Here is a 16,023-nt window from a genome sequence, read left to right as displayed (position 1 = left end):
AGTTTTGAATGTACAAGTCAACTATTCTTAGTTTATATCTATTTGTTGTCCTTTTATATCTGATAATAATTCATACAAAGTTTTTAGGAAAACAAGAATGGACCACAGACTTTACTGTTTACATTTATTATTTTTAGTTTTAGTTTGTTTTTTTTTGCATTGTATAATTTATCTTTCTGTTATGATGTGCAAAATATGCAAGCACAATATGTTATATATTACATATGATAATAAAAGCAATTTCTGAAAAAAAAAAAAATAGAAATATGCATATATTATCTGTGCTTTATAGTCCAGCTTCTCATTTCAAGAGGCCACAATTGTCTGTACTTCTTATTTGTCAATGGTAAAACTATCATCTATTATAAATGTATTAGCACTCTAAGGTTCACAAATATCTGTCCTTTGGTCACAAATCAGCCTATATTTTTTATATTGTATGATTCTGATCTCAGGATTTTGTCACCTTTATTTATGCATATAGCTACAGTTGGTATGCTTTCCTTTTCCTAATAGAGGTATATTGTGCACTATTACTAATGGTTTCAAAAAGTTTTTTTTAATTGTATTATAGTATGTTTAAAGTATTTATTAAGCATCCATAAGCATGGGTCTGTTGACAAGGCCTTATTGAATATACAGTACGTGATGTCTCATTTGCAATTACATTCCAAAAATCAATTATATGGGACAGATTTCCCTTTTATCCCCATATGAGTGGGATATATATATATATATATATATATATCTATATATATATATATATATGTGTATAGAAAGTAGAATACAACTGCAACTAGTGAAGTTGTAAGCTTTCTGGTATAGGGTGCGCAAAAACTACAGTTTGATAAAATAAATTATGTGATATAACAAATATATATAAAATTATGACAGAATAAACTTATTATTTTGATTATAAACTGGAAATTCCAGTGTTTGTGTATGTCAATGATCGTACAATTGATTTGATATAAGGAGGAACGTAAAAAAGGCTGCTATGAATCTAATTTTCAGTGAGCGGGAGAACCCTTTCTTGGTAATCCCTCAGATAAAATATTGAAAAGAAGAGTACTGAAATAAATTCAGCGCCTTAAAGATAGTCCCCCTTAAAAGAATAATAGTAAATATATATATATATTTAAAATTTGTATATGGACACTTATACATAAAAGTATGATATGATAATTGTTACGTTCATAACAATGAGGAGACAGCAAATTGGTAATAAGAAGAGTCCCAAGTAGAAAAATGAAAAAACAACAAGCAAATAAGTCCCAGAGGTGAAGTTTCGTAGTATGTATCCTGAGAAAGATTTATATTGTACTTACTGGACACAACCTCAATCTTATGAGGTAAGTAGGGAGCGAGGTCTATGGTGTAGAAGAATTGGGCTCCGAGGTCCAATGGTGTAGAAGAATTCAACTTCACAATCACTGCAAACGCTTGCTGGCAACTTGTGTATGACTTGTCACCGGTTTTTGCACAATACAAGTGCACAGGCAATCCTCACCGGAGAATGTGATCAATCTGAGATGCCTCCACCGATGACAATCACATCACAATCGTTGCTCATGGTTTCTGATCCTTTTTCTTTTGCCTTTCTTTCAGCTGAATCCTTGAACGATCACCCAGTGTCAGGGAAATTGAGGGTTTTTTTGCAAGATGTTGCTACTCAGTAGGCCTCCGTAGCACGAGCACGTTTTTCCAGCTTACCACTACCGTAAGCAATGCTGGTATTGAGGGTTGAAGTGGAGCTAAATTTGGCTCAACGCTCACTTTTCTGAGGCTAACGCAGCCATTCAGAAAACTCGTAATACCAGCGTTGTCTTAAGGGAGCACTGGAAAAAAAAGGAGCGTTAGAGCCGCAGGTTTTTACCGACAAAACTCTAAATCTAGCGGAATGATTGCAAGTTTGCCTATAAGAGAAGTAGGACAATTGGACACTTTGTGGCACCTACCAAACTTCACTCCACAAGACAGAGTAATTCATTGTGGTTGTCCTCTGTGGGGATGTACAAATGCCACAATAGCTCATGTGTGGCCTGTGAAAAAGTGGACACAGGAGTTGTGTTCAGATCTTCAGTTACAGGGCAGACTTATTTTAGGCGTTCATGTTTTAATTGTAGATCCATTTTTGTTGTGTACATGATCAATTGTGTAGCATGTAACAAACAGTATGTAGGTCTCACAACACGCGAGGTGAGAACCAGAATCAGGGAGCACCTCTCTAGCATCAAATATGGTACTGCCAGTACTCCATTGGTACAGCACTTTACCCATGAGCACACCAAAAATGCGGACTCTTTCAAGTGGTCCTGTATAGGGAGTATCTTGCCCCCCAGAGAAGCGGTGATAGGGAAAAACTGTTGGGTAAAAGAGAGGTCTTCTAGATTTTTAAGTTAAAAACTAGATTTCCAGAAGGATTCAATTCAGATTATGACTTAAAGGGACAGTCTAGGCCAAAATAAACTTTCATGATTCAGATAGAGCATGTAATTTTAAACAATTTTCCAATTTACTTTTATCACCAATTTTGCTTTGTTCTCTTGGTATTCTTAGTTGAAAGCTTAACCTAGGAGGTTCATATGCTAATTTCTTAGACCTTGAAGCCCACCTGTTAGTATATTTATGAAAATCTTAGTAGTGCTATCCAAATAATATATATAAGTTTATGGCAGGGTTATAAACACAATACAAAGAAATAGAAACCCTTATCAACCATGCACCTACTAGACCATACAATTAATATAAATATCTGAATTCTTTTATTTAGTTAATATCCATAAACATATTGAAGTATATTTGCAATAAAAGGAAATGAAACAAAATTTATATGCGTTAAAACCAACTCTTAAGATATGCTATCCTTCTTACAAAACCCAGAAAAATATACCTTCACAATTTAGCCTTATTTATTTAACACAATGGGATTAAAACCTTTAACATCCAAGCAATACAATTCTAAACTGTGCTCTTTCAACAATAGGATAATATATATATATTCTGCTATTTAACTGCAATTTATACAGAATTAACTTACAATATCAGAACTTTCACAGATGATTTACTTAGCAAATCAGATACAGATTTAAACAATATATATAATATATAGGCTGTGATTACCAATTTAAAATACAATTTATTTATTTGACTCTGCCAGGCTCAGCAATAGTAATTGTTTACTTTAAATGCTTGCATACAAATAGGTAGGCTAAGAGCTATCTAGGACAATGGCACACAGTTTAAAAATATAATCTGCTCTTTAAATCTATTAACTGTAAAGGCTATACCTATGACTTATCTGACAGTAAAACTTTTGTATACATCACCCAAATAACAGCAATCCAGTTTCCAATTTTTGCAACGGATCCAATTTCACACCTCATATAAAATAAGTGTAATTGCAATGGAATAGGAGAAATATGGCCCACTTTGTTTTTATAGTTTGACTGTGTCCCACGCAAAACAGTTTCAGTCAGTTACAAAACTCTGTAGACCAGTCTGTCCCCTTCCTTCTGCATCAACTTATTAGTCTAATCATAGGTGTGAAATATGGGTGGCCCTTCGAAACCTTGTCCCTCTATTGGATAATCTGAATATCCCATTTCCAACAGCCAAAAAGCTTTCTGGCTGTAGTTCTCTCATGGCAACACTGGGTGGCATCATTACAAACATACATAGCAACATTTGAATCAACTTAAATCAGTATTTCTATTAAATGGTTATTCATTTTATCATAATTTATTGCAACAACTATTCACAATATTTGTTTTGGATAAGTTATATCTTAATGAATTTTCTGATTATTCTGATACCAAATATGTTATATTATTAACATTTTATTATATTAAGGCAATTTAATACTGTTAATTATTAGCTTAAAATGCATTACAATTTTATCGGTATCCTGGCATTTATATGTGAATAATAGCTTATTTTTAATTCAGTATTGTACTGTATTCCAATTGAATCCTGTCTATGTAGATCTGAAATAAAAATAAATGTTAATAATCACTTCTCTTCAGGTCCATAAACATCTATTCATGTTCTTAAACACACAGAGGCTAAGATATTCATGCTTTCAAAACATACACATATATATATATATATATATATATATATATACACACACACATCTCATGTCCATTAAAACATATACAGTTGCTTTGAAATCATAATGTAAGCCATTTGTCTTCACTGTGTTATTCTAACATTCTAACTGCTCTTTCAGTAACTTCAGTTGCCAGACTTTTTGTCTCATACTCACCACATGGGGTCAATCCACGAGTAGTTGTAAAAGTCTTAATGCAGCATATTTCCTGTAAGTACTATGCTTATCCAACTATTTTAGATTTTATCCTTTTAAGTGATGGTCTTAAATTGGGTATACTAAATGTCTTAGAGTCATAAAAGTTAAATGAGCATGGTGACTGAATTAGTTCCTTTTGGAAAATGTCTGTGTGCTCACACCGCAGGGGTCGTGCTTCTAAAGGCTATGCTGATTTCCAATCCTGATAAACGTGTATTAGAAGCTGTGTTCAACAAACTCATGTTCAATTAATCCTGAGGTCTCATCTAACATATACAGTGTATAAAATATACATATATATATACATATACATATATATGTATACATATGTAATATTCATCATAATATTCATATACTCTGACATAAATCCCCCTTCCAACTTCAAATAGATGTAGGACACATGTATTTGAATTGGCTTAAAGTCAGTGGTATTTGATGAGGATCAACCGTATACCTCATAGACAGTCTCTTATGAAGAAAGTTTGTTATTTTGAGCCTTCATGTTTATCAGTTAGGCATCTTTGAACTACAGTATGTCTTTAGTTCATTTGGGGATATGACACTTCATTCTCCCTCTATGACTTGTAGTTGGGATCTTGGATGACACGCTCGCAATTGATTGATATGGGCCCATTTATCTATGAAACTTTCATTTTTGGGGATCCTTATTTTATAGGCCACTGGAGATATTTTGTCAGTAATGACAAAAGGACCTTTCCATGAGGGAAGAAATTTCTTCTCCCTAACCTGATCTCTTCCAAAGTTATAAAGATAAACCTTATCATTTATTTCATATTCCTTTTTGGAGGTTTTGAGATCATAATAGGTTTTAGTGGCAGTTGCGGCTCTTTCTAAATTCCTTTGAGCAAATGCAAAGGCATATTGCAGATGTTTTCTTAGGTTTTCCACATATTGATGTGTATTGGCAGCGTTTATCAAGTTTTGGTCTGATGTACGGTACAGCAGATGCTGAGGTAGAACCATTCTTCTACCAGTCATCAGTTCAAAAGGTGACATCTTGGTAGCACTACTTGGAGTTGCTCTTAATGCCATTAAGACTAGAGGTAGTTTTATATCCCAGTCTTTACCTGTTTCACTTACAAACTTTTTGAGGATTTTAACAATGGACTGGTTGTAACGCTCTACACCACCACTTGAGGCAGCTCTATAAGCAATATGGAGCTTTCTTTTAACCCCTAGTATTTTCCACATTTTTGTCATCACTTCGCTAGTGAAGTGGGTCCCCCGATCTGATTCGATTCTTTGGGGCAAACCAAATCTGGAAAATACATGGTTGATGAGCAATGCTGCACATGTTTCAGCACTATTGTTAGGTGCACTAATGCACTCTACCCATTTAGTGAACAGGCATGTCACTGTTAACATGTACTTGTTACCTCTTGATGATCTTGTTACCGGGCCAATAAAATCAATTTGTATATCTGACCATGGCATTACCATCCCCCTTTTCTGCAATGGCGCTCTATGCGTTGGTGCAGTGGGTTGGAACTGTGGGCAGATTAAACACCCTTGACAGTAGGTTTGAACATCTTTCAACATGTGTGGCCAAAAAGCGTAATCACGCAATATTTCATACGTGAGTTTGGCACCACGATGACCAGATGTGGGAGCATCATGGGCATGTTAAAGCATTAGACCTCGGAACTTGGTGGGTACTACCCACTGCTGGATGCCAGTTTTGGAGGTTCTAATTAACAAACCATCCTGTAATTTGAATTGTGATTTAGATTTTATTAAGATTCTCAGATCTTCTTTGCCAATACAATCATCTTTTGAGATGGGGTTGCTTTCAGGATCTTCTATGTGTTTATAGAAGATGCCTACAATGGGGTCTTCTTTTTGACTAGTGATCAGGTCCTCACTAGGAGAATCCTGACTCCATTGTAGCAAGTTAGGCTCACTCTGTTGTTTTGCCTGGTTTCTGGTAATGGCTTCTACCTGAATTGCACCCATTAAATGGTCAATATTAAGGAGTTCTCCAGTTATGGCTCCTTGTTTGGCTAATGAGTCCGCAAGGTCATTGCCTTCCTTATCAGGACCTAAAACTCTGGAATGACCCTTGGTCTTTTTCCAGTGTATGGTTAAATCATTGGATACTACCAGATTATCAATCTCGCAGAACAACTTGCCATGCTTGACTGGTTTGTTATTGCTTTTCTGCATGCCATTTCTTTTCCAAGTTGGCAGGTATTCAACAAAACTGTCACGCACATAATTTGAGTCAGTTATGATCACAAATTCATGAATACCATGTTCAATAGCCATTTCAATGGTTTTGAAAACAGCAGTTAGTTCTGCAACCTGACTGGATCTTGGTCCAATGTTGAAACCTATAGATATATTTGGGAATCCATTTGTCCCAGTTATACCAATGCCAGCGACTAATCTGCGCTCATTATCAATAGTGGCATGGTAAGAACAACCATCAACATACACCCAAGGTAATGTTTGACAATGGTCCTCATTGTACATTTTATATGGAGAAAGCAATTTTTCTTCCAGAAAATCATCTTCTGATAATTCTTCCCCAGGATCTCTAGCAGTACAGTCGTGGAGCTCAGCAAGCCCTTGTGCGACTGGATTCTTTTTATTCTGTTTGTAGCGAATTTCTAAGGGCCAGCCTTGTAAGGAAAGAGTCCATGCTGTTATGCGGCTGTTAGACAGATTCCCATCTCTTATTCTCTCACTTTGCAAATATAGCAAAGGCTGGTGGGCCGTTTCTACAATAATTTTCTCGCCCTGTATATAGCTGCGGAAATTTTGTAGAGCCCATACAGTAGATAAGAGGCCTTTTTTGCAATCGCTAAATTTTATTTCTACTGGGGATAGATTTTTGCTCGCATAAGCAATGGCTTTGTTCAAATTATCATGCTTTTGGTATAAAACAGCACTCATGCTTATATCTGTGTAACATGTCTCTAAGAAGAAAGGTTTACCACCTTCAGGGTACACTAAGCAAGGTGCTTGAGTGAGTTTTCTCTTCAGCTCTCTGATGGCTGTCTCTTGAGACTCACTCCAGTGCCATTTCACTTCTTTCTTTAGGAGAAGTAGTAGTGGTTTAGCTAATTCCGCATAATTATCAATGAATTTGCGAGAATAATTTGTCATACCCAGGAATGATCTCAATTCCTTTAAGTTAGTTGGGTTTTTAGAATTCACTATCGCTTCCACCTTTTTCTTTTGGGGATTTAATCCTTCAGAGGTAACTTCATGTCCCAAGAAATTTACACGAGTGCGGCACCATTGAGCTTTTTGTAGGGATAATTTGACACCTGCCCTTTTAAGTTGGCTGAGGACGTGTTTAAGCTCTGCAATGTGTTTTTCAAAGTCTGTGCTTTTGATTAAAACATCATCAACATAAGATAAGGTCCCCCTTTCCAGTGCGTCAGGCATAGCCTTATGCATGAATACAGCAAATTCATGTCCAGAATTTATGTATCCAAATGGAAGTCTCTGGAATGCATACTGAACCTTTTGGAAGGAGAATGCTATCTTATATTGGTCCTCTTCATGTACCTTTATGGTCCAATATCCCTGTGCACAATCAATGGCAGTGAATATTTTGGATCCTTGCATTTGTGCTAGGCACTGGTCAATGTATGGTACAGGCCAGCCAGACATGTATACTCGTTTGTTTAGCTGTCTTAAGTCAGCACACAAACGCCATTGTCCATTGGGCTTAAGGACACCTAGAATAGGATTATTATAAGAGCTGTGCACCTGTCTGATAATACCTCTTTCTTCCAAATTCCTTATGATCTCTGCAAGAGAATCATATGAGGCTAAGGGAAGTCTGTATTGTTTGACAAATACAGGTGGCGCATTAGGATCTGTTTGTATCCTTGCAATGTGCAAGTCTGTAGTACCACAGTCATAAGAATCCTTAGCGAAAATATCCTTGTATTCCATTAGGAGTTCTTGCAGCTGTTGGCGTTCGTCATCGCTGGAACAGCCATTAGCTAAGGATATTTGCTCTTCGACTATTTGCTGAAATCCTGGAAATATTTCAGGCTGTCCTATTTCATAGGCTTCCTCCAACCTAGAGGTGAGGTCCCCTTGGTTATAGTTTACATTGCTCCCATGACTCTGGGTATTGGGGTAATCTTGCTGTTTGATTGGCTGATCAAACACTAGAGAGGCTTCTTCAATTTTACAGATGCCTTCTTCTGAGCTGAAGGGATAAATAGACTGAATATTAAATAGACCCTCTGGCATAGATGCAAAGGATTGTTCTATTAATTGTTCTTCAGTTAGGTATCCTTCAGGTATTAGCCCAATTACATTATTCTGGAATCCAAAAGTGTAATAACTTGATTCCAGTGCATATCCTATGGTAGTTCCCTTGGATAAGGTGATATCCTGTGGGGTCATGTTATGTACAATAATATGTATTGGAATAGTTCCAATATTCACCATAAGAGTGTAAGTCACTGTGACACCCAGATTTTGTATTCTATGGGAGAGGCAAATCAGTGTTTCAGAAGTTTTTAATTTCTGACCTCTCTTTACCTGTAAGGGTAAAAGAAATTTATCAGCCCCAGCAGGAATTATAACATCGCTAGATACCTGCATATTCACAGCATATGGCAATTGCTGGTTTGATTTCAGGGCTGCATTTTCATCCTGAATACTTCAGGGTCCCCCTTTAACCTGCTCCAAAGGCAAGAATTAATCAAATCTATTTGTACGGCATATCTATGTAAGATATCATTGCCAATGTATATTTGATTATGGGGAGTATTTAAAACTAAAAACAGGTGCTTCACTGACTTATTACCAATAGAGATAGATAATAAGCACTTAGCTGTGATGTTATAGCTTTCAGACCTGTCATCCAGGCCGTTGACACTGTGGTCTTGGGGAGAAAGATATTTAATCACTTTAGGTTCAGCTATTTGTGCTAATAAACCTTCGCTTATATAGCTAGCTTCCTGTTTTAAGTTTATTTTAGCATACTTGGTCTTACCAAGGTCATGTACTTGTATAGGGATAAATAGATCCTCTTTAACTCTCTCAATCCCTGTGAGGTATTTAGCGTGGCCTCCCCCCTTAGGGATTTTATGATCCCCCTTGTGGAGTGATATGGTTAATACATCGCCATCTAGGGAAATATTCGCTATCTTTCCAGGCGAAATTTTAAAAGTATTACCATCAGAGCCACTAAAAGGAGTCTGATCATCTATTTGTAGAATAGTGATTTCAGGTACAGAGTTATTCCTGAAATGAATCTCCACAGCATCTGGTTTCTCTTCTACCACGTGACAGCTATGTCGGGCGTGAGATATACCAGATTTTTCATAATTGATAGGCCGTTTAACTTGTGACCAAATTACGTTATTTATGCAATCAATTATGGTGCTTAATCGTTTCAGGAGATCACTACCAATAATTAAACGATCAGTTGGCAGATCCACTATAATGACAGGGTGTCTTATGACCCTGTTCCCCAATTTAAATTTTAACCATGCAGTACCGTAAACTTTTAGGGAGTCACCCCCAACACCTATTAGAGAACCGTCAAATTCTCTTATTTTAGGTTTGTGGGGTGTTAGCTCATTTAGCTGTGTGTAGTACCTGTGGGATAAGATAGTTGCCTGTGACCCAGTGTCAATTAATCCCCTGATAGGGTTGGAGACTGAATCTTGCAGCTCAACTAATACATAATATCTTCCTGCAGTTTCTACCATTTCACACATAAAATTGGCATTCTCACACATCTGTGGGCTTCCCCACGTGTTACCTGAATTCGCTGTGTCATTCGATGCAGAGGAACCTTCATACCTACCTGTTTCCTCTATGACAGGGTCGGTTGGATTCTTTTGTACTGCATCTGTGGAGATAAGGTTAGGAGAGAGCTGCAAGGGAAGAGATTTGTTAACTTTTCCCTGATGAGGTTGCTTGTCATCACGGCTAAATCGTCCGTTTCCGGTCTGTGGGGAGATAACATGATTAGTATCATTGATATTTATTATTACATTTTGTATATCTCTCCCCTCCCCTTCAGGTGATACTGCAGTATTTATGACTGTGCCTGTGGTCCACTGCTGACCACTGGCTGTACCCCTAAAAAAGTATTGTTCGGTTGCTGAGCCGTAGATTTTTGACTCATATTAGCGATTTGTTTGCTCAACCGATTTATCTGGGTAAACAGCATATCTACCTGATTGTACAAGTTACCTCTACCCCTGGGCCTATCTCCTGGTGCCCCATTGTACTGATTCCTGGACCATTGGGTTCCCTCAGAATCAGGGCCACTATTTCTATTCTGGCGTGGTTGCCCCTGGGGTTCAGCTTGTTCAGCATTAGTATTTTGGGGAGCATTATATACCTGGGGTGTCTGGTTACCCTGAGAATATCTTCGCCGTCTATTGTATCTACCCTTGCGCGGATACCAATTATTTGGTGGGTATTCTCTTTGTGAGTAATTATTCACCTGATTATGTCCCCCACTTTGGTTATAGTCTCCCTGCGCCTCAACCTGTGTAGGGGGAGGGGCGGAATTAAACTTCTGTGGAGATGGCCACCTCTGCATAAGTTTTGTTTTTAGACTCCAAATTGAGGGGTTTAGGTGACACCCTAGTTTCTGCTACAATTTTGGGTTTTGATTCCTTTTTAACCCCCTGCTCACTGGACTGCTGAATAGAGTATAACTTCGTACTCTCTTTGATCAGCCATTCCAATGAGCAGTCCTCATCAAAATCTCTAGTTAAGTTGATTTTTTTTTTTTTTTTTTTTTTTAAATAGTTTTTATTGAGGTAGCAATGGCATACAAAAACAGACTCTTACATTTGTCATGGCAACATGCCTATCAACATACATCTCTTATCATATACTTAATACAGAAGGCATGTCCTAGAAACCGTAGGCAGTATTAGGTCCTAAACAGTAGGAAAATATAACAAGCCATGAGTGGCACCTCTTTTTATATAAATACATTTTAATTTGGACAACAGAAAATAAGTTAGTAAGTGGTAGTCAAACGGCCTAACTTTCATTTAGAAGTTCTAAGTAGGAAAAAGGAGGCCTTTATGTGTCCATTGCAATCACATTAGAACATAAAACTGTTAGACGAGAAAACTAGGGATCCCCCTAAGTATATAGAAATTAAGGGAAGGAGAAGCCCATTTAAGAATTGGTGGCCACTTACAGACCATATGCAGTAAATATCAGTTAGAGGTCCTTTCTGGGGGATACCATAATAGGGTGTTATGATACATTTAACACATAGAATGAAATATCTTGTTTTAGGAAGGGATTGTAGTAGGGTATCTGAGACTCGAGCATATCTGACCTTATGATTAAGCTGTATTTGGAAGTGCTACACAACATCAATTAATCATAAAGTATACATTCAGCTGACAGACATGAAATAAAAACATTCTTGTCCCAAAAGCAGCACGCTATTAAAGATTGCTGTAACTACATGCAATTTATTATTAGATCAATTCGGGACCGAATATATGTTAGTCAAAGTATAGCAATACTTACAAAGCTCTTAAATGTCGTGACAGACTAGGACTCTCAACTTATCTAGATATTTTAGCTTGAGCATCATAACTTATGTGGTATACATAAACAGGGGCATTTGCACACAAAAAAAAAATCTCACAAAGGATTATACCCACTGTTAACAAGCTCTGTTTTGTCACTTATCAGGTCTGATAATCATAATACAGCTGGTTCTATTTATGAAGCCATGGATAGGCTGTCTTAACATTATAATATATGATGTGGAGTAGAAGGCAAGAGCCGGAAGTGACTATCCCATGGGCAATGGCTATGAGTCTAAGTAGCCATCTCTCACACAAAAGTATTGCACGCAACTCCTTTTAGTAAATAATCTAGAGCCTAAGCCTCTTGCCTCATGTGCACTACAAGTGGCCCATAATATACTGAATTGACTGAAACACTTCACATTCGGGCTCTTAAGATAAAAATAATGTTCAGAGGAATATATATATCTGTAGCTTGTATATTTAACTGTTCTAGGTATATAACGCCAAGCTATTCAATGAACTGCAATTAAATTTAAACCTTATCTTGGTCTAGGCACATATTTTTAGATACTAACATGTAAAAGGAACATATACAAGGCTTGTTTCAAAATATGTGCATAGCAATTAAAGCCAGTAGCGTGGGACAGATGACTAAAATCCTGTAGTCCAGGTGAAACTGCAAGTCTCTTTTAAATGGCATATCAGGCCCAGAGGCCATCATTAGCATATGCAGGGAAAAACGAGGATGTCACAGGAATGCAGTCACTACCTGGAGGCAGGCAAAGTTCCCAGATTTATCCGATTCCAGCCCGGACATCAATGCTCACACATGCACGGGCATCCGAAAAAAATAAAAGACTCTGATCTGTGGGTAGTTCAGTCCAGCAGGGGCAACAAGAAACCATGAAGCCTAGATTGTCCCCAAGTCTTGCGTCTAGAGGTCTATCACATTGGGGTAAAAGAACAGAACTCCCGGGCTCTGAGGGAGTAGAGCTGTTGAAAAAGCAAGGAGCGCTCTCCGCCCAATAGTTCTTACCGGTAAGCTGGTGGCCCTTCCCCCAAGCTGAGCCGCTGCTATCCTTGGAAAATCCTGCTCTGGAAGGCCCCATCCCCCACCCGGGGAGGCCGGCCGCATCTCCCCAGGTAGTTAACAGGCAGCTAACGGGACAGGCAGTGTCAGTGGGACTGCCATCTTTCCCAACCTGAACAAGCAGCTCGAGATCATGATCCTCTGTGGCCCTAGTAGAGGAGTCAGCAGTGGGTGAACCTCTCACTAGTTCCCCAGTTTCCGTCTCAGCCGGGCAGTCCTTTAAGCTCAATCCATGGGATGTAGGAAGACGCACATCTTTTAGTAGTGTTTCACTATGTGGAACTGTAGAATTTCTTGAAAGTAGTGCGGGCTGCTGTAAAAGGATTCGGTCAATTCTCCGACATATTTGTTCTTCCCGCTCCTCCATTAGAACCTTGACAGCAAGGTATAATGCCTCCATGATGAGTTAGTGAGAGTGGATGTAAGATTTACTATTTACCCGGTTCCCCGGGGAGGGTGTTGAGGCCTATCCCTTGAACAGGGCCACCAAGGTCCCCAGCGGTCCGGTCTGGATAACTCTGGATAACACACAGAGAGTGGTCTCATCTAATTCAGTGAAATATCCCCTGCTTGTTAGGAAACAAATTCAAGTTGGATGGCTGAGAGTTTAGTAATTACACAGTGGAATGTAAATGTTTCGGTTAGAGCTACCAGTTTTTGCGGCCATCTTCAGCCCTGGCCCAGACACGCCCCCAGCTAAGTTGATTTTGATGGGTGTAGGCAATGCTTCAAAAAATAAATTTACAAATTCTGAGCCATCAAATCTGGGATTATCTTCAGCCATACTGTACGCATTTTTCAATACAGAAAGGAATTCGATTGGACTCTGATTCGCACAACACTTTAAACCATATACCGCTATCTTCGCGGCAGTTTTAGTGCGATATTGCCCGAATTCTTTTCTGCATTGTTGTTTTACCCCATTCCAGGAATGAATATTCATATCCTTTAGTGAGGCAAACAATTTGTGATGCTTACTGTCAAATACCCAAGGTAGAAATTCAATTTTCAATTTCTCACTTGTAACATTCATTATAGCTAACGCATTTTCAAAAGCCTGTAAATGATCAATTACAGATGTTGTTCCCTTATTGGAGAATATAGGTACTGCGCGTTGTACGAAGGTGATTATTTTATGGGAATCATAGACTTTATCAGACTTATTTTGGGATTCTCTGTTAGAGTTTCCCTCCCCCGCATCAGCTGCGCTACAGCTGTCCTCTGGATTTACATCCTGAGGGGATTGTCTATTTGGGAAATCTATTTCTGACCCGTTAGGGGTCATTTGTCTATGTCGTTCTATATATTTTCGTACCTCGTCCCTGACGCGTTCGCTAAAGGAGTTAGCATTATCTGTAGTATTCTCATTGCTAATATAGGGGTTTTCATTATGGCGATATGACCTTTTTAAATCGCTTAATTCTCTCTGGCTTTGCGCAAGCTGTTTATTTAAATCTTGTATCTGCGCGATTAAGTCCATATTGTGCTTATCTAAGGTGGCTAGGTTTTGGGCAAATTCATCCATTTTATTTTTGGCTGTTTTTAAACCCTCTTCGCGTCTGCGCGAGGAACGAATACTATTTTCTAGCTCCTGTATTTGCAATCGTTTGTCTGTGACACAAAACGACATTTCGTCAATTATGCATATTAAAAGGGGCCAGGATTTTAGTATTAGTTCGTCTCGCTTTTTGGAAGCTTTGCATTGATTAATCATTAATAATTCCTGGAAGAATTCATTCTCTTCATTCCACATATTATTATTAACAGTAATATTTTTAGCCCTAGTTTCAAGTGTATACATAAAATCATTTAATTCACCCGCAATATTAAACTTCCCTTTAAGGTAACTTAAGATATCTTTCTTAAGGACCTGACCTTTAGTAATAGGTATGGTTATGGGACCAATTTCATTGCTATGTATAGAATTAAATGAGTCACTTCTGGCTACAGACATTATTGTATTGGTTTAGTATTTATTTAACTAAAATGCTAATACAATTTTTGCCAATAAAAAGAGAGAAAAATTTTATATTTCAAAAAAAAAAAAAAAAATATTATTAATTTTGAAATATGAAAAATTGATATTCCGAACTATGAAAAATTAATATTTTTGATTAACTTTGAAAATATGAAAAAACAATATTTTTGATTAATTTTGAAATATGAAAAATTAATATTTTTATTAATTTTTCAAAATTAATCTTTAATAATATTTCAAGATATTAATGTCAATCTCGAAATATGAAAATTAATATTTCAACTTCTCAAAAAAAATTATATCTTCAAAATATCAATATCGAAATATGAATTTTTTTTTTATTTTTTTTCTCTTTTATAATAATTTCTATTTACTTACAAATATATTATATCAATTATGATGGATATTAATAAATCTCAGCAGTGCCTCCAATTATTATGTTAGTATATTTATGAAAATCTTAGTAGTGCTATCCAAATAATATATATAAGTTTATGGCAGGGTTATAAACACAATACAAAGAAATAGAAACCCTTATCAACCATGCACCTACTAGACCATACAATTAATATAAATATCTGAATTCTTTTATTTAGTTAATATCCATAAACATATTGAAGTATATTTGCAATAAAAGGAAATGAAACAAAATTTATATGCGTTAAAACCAACTCTTAAGATATGCTATCCTTCTTACAAAACCCAGAAAAATATACCTTCACAATTTAGCCTTATTTATTTAACACAATGGGATTAAAACCTTTAACATCCAAGCAATACAATTCTAAACTGTGCTCTTTCAACAATAGGATAATATATATATATATTCTGCTATTTAACTGCAATTTATCCTAATACAGAATTAACTTACAATATCAGAACTTTCACAGATGATTTACTTAGCAAATCAGATACAGATTTAAACAATATATATAATATATAGGCTGTGATTACCAATTTAAAATACAATTTATTTATTTGACTCTGCCAGGCTCAGCAATAGTAATTGTTTACTTTAAATGCTTGCATACAAATAGGTAGGCTAAGAGCTATCTAGGACAATGGCACACAGTTTAAAAATATAATCTGCTCTTTAAATCTATTAACTGTAAAGGCTATACCTATGACT

The sequence above is a fragment of the Bombina bombina genome, chromosome 4 (genome assembly GCF_027579735.1).
Source record: "Bombina bombina isolate aBomBom1 chromosome 4, aBomBom1.pri, whole genome shotgun sequence".
In the NCBI taxonomy this organism is placed as follows: domain Eukaryota; kingdom Metazoa; phylum Chordata; class Amphibia; order Anura; family Bombinatoridae; genus Bombina; species Bombina bombina.
This window is presented reverse-complemented; position numbering follows the sequence as displayed.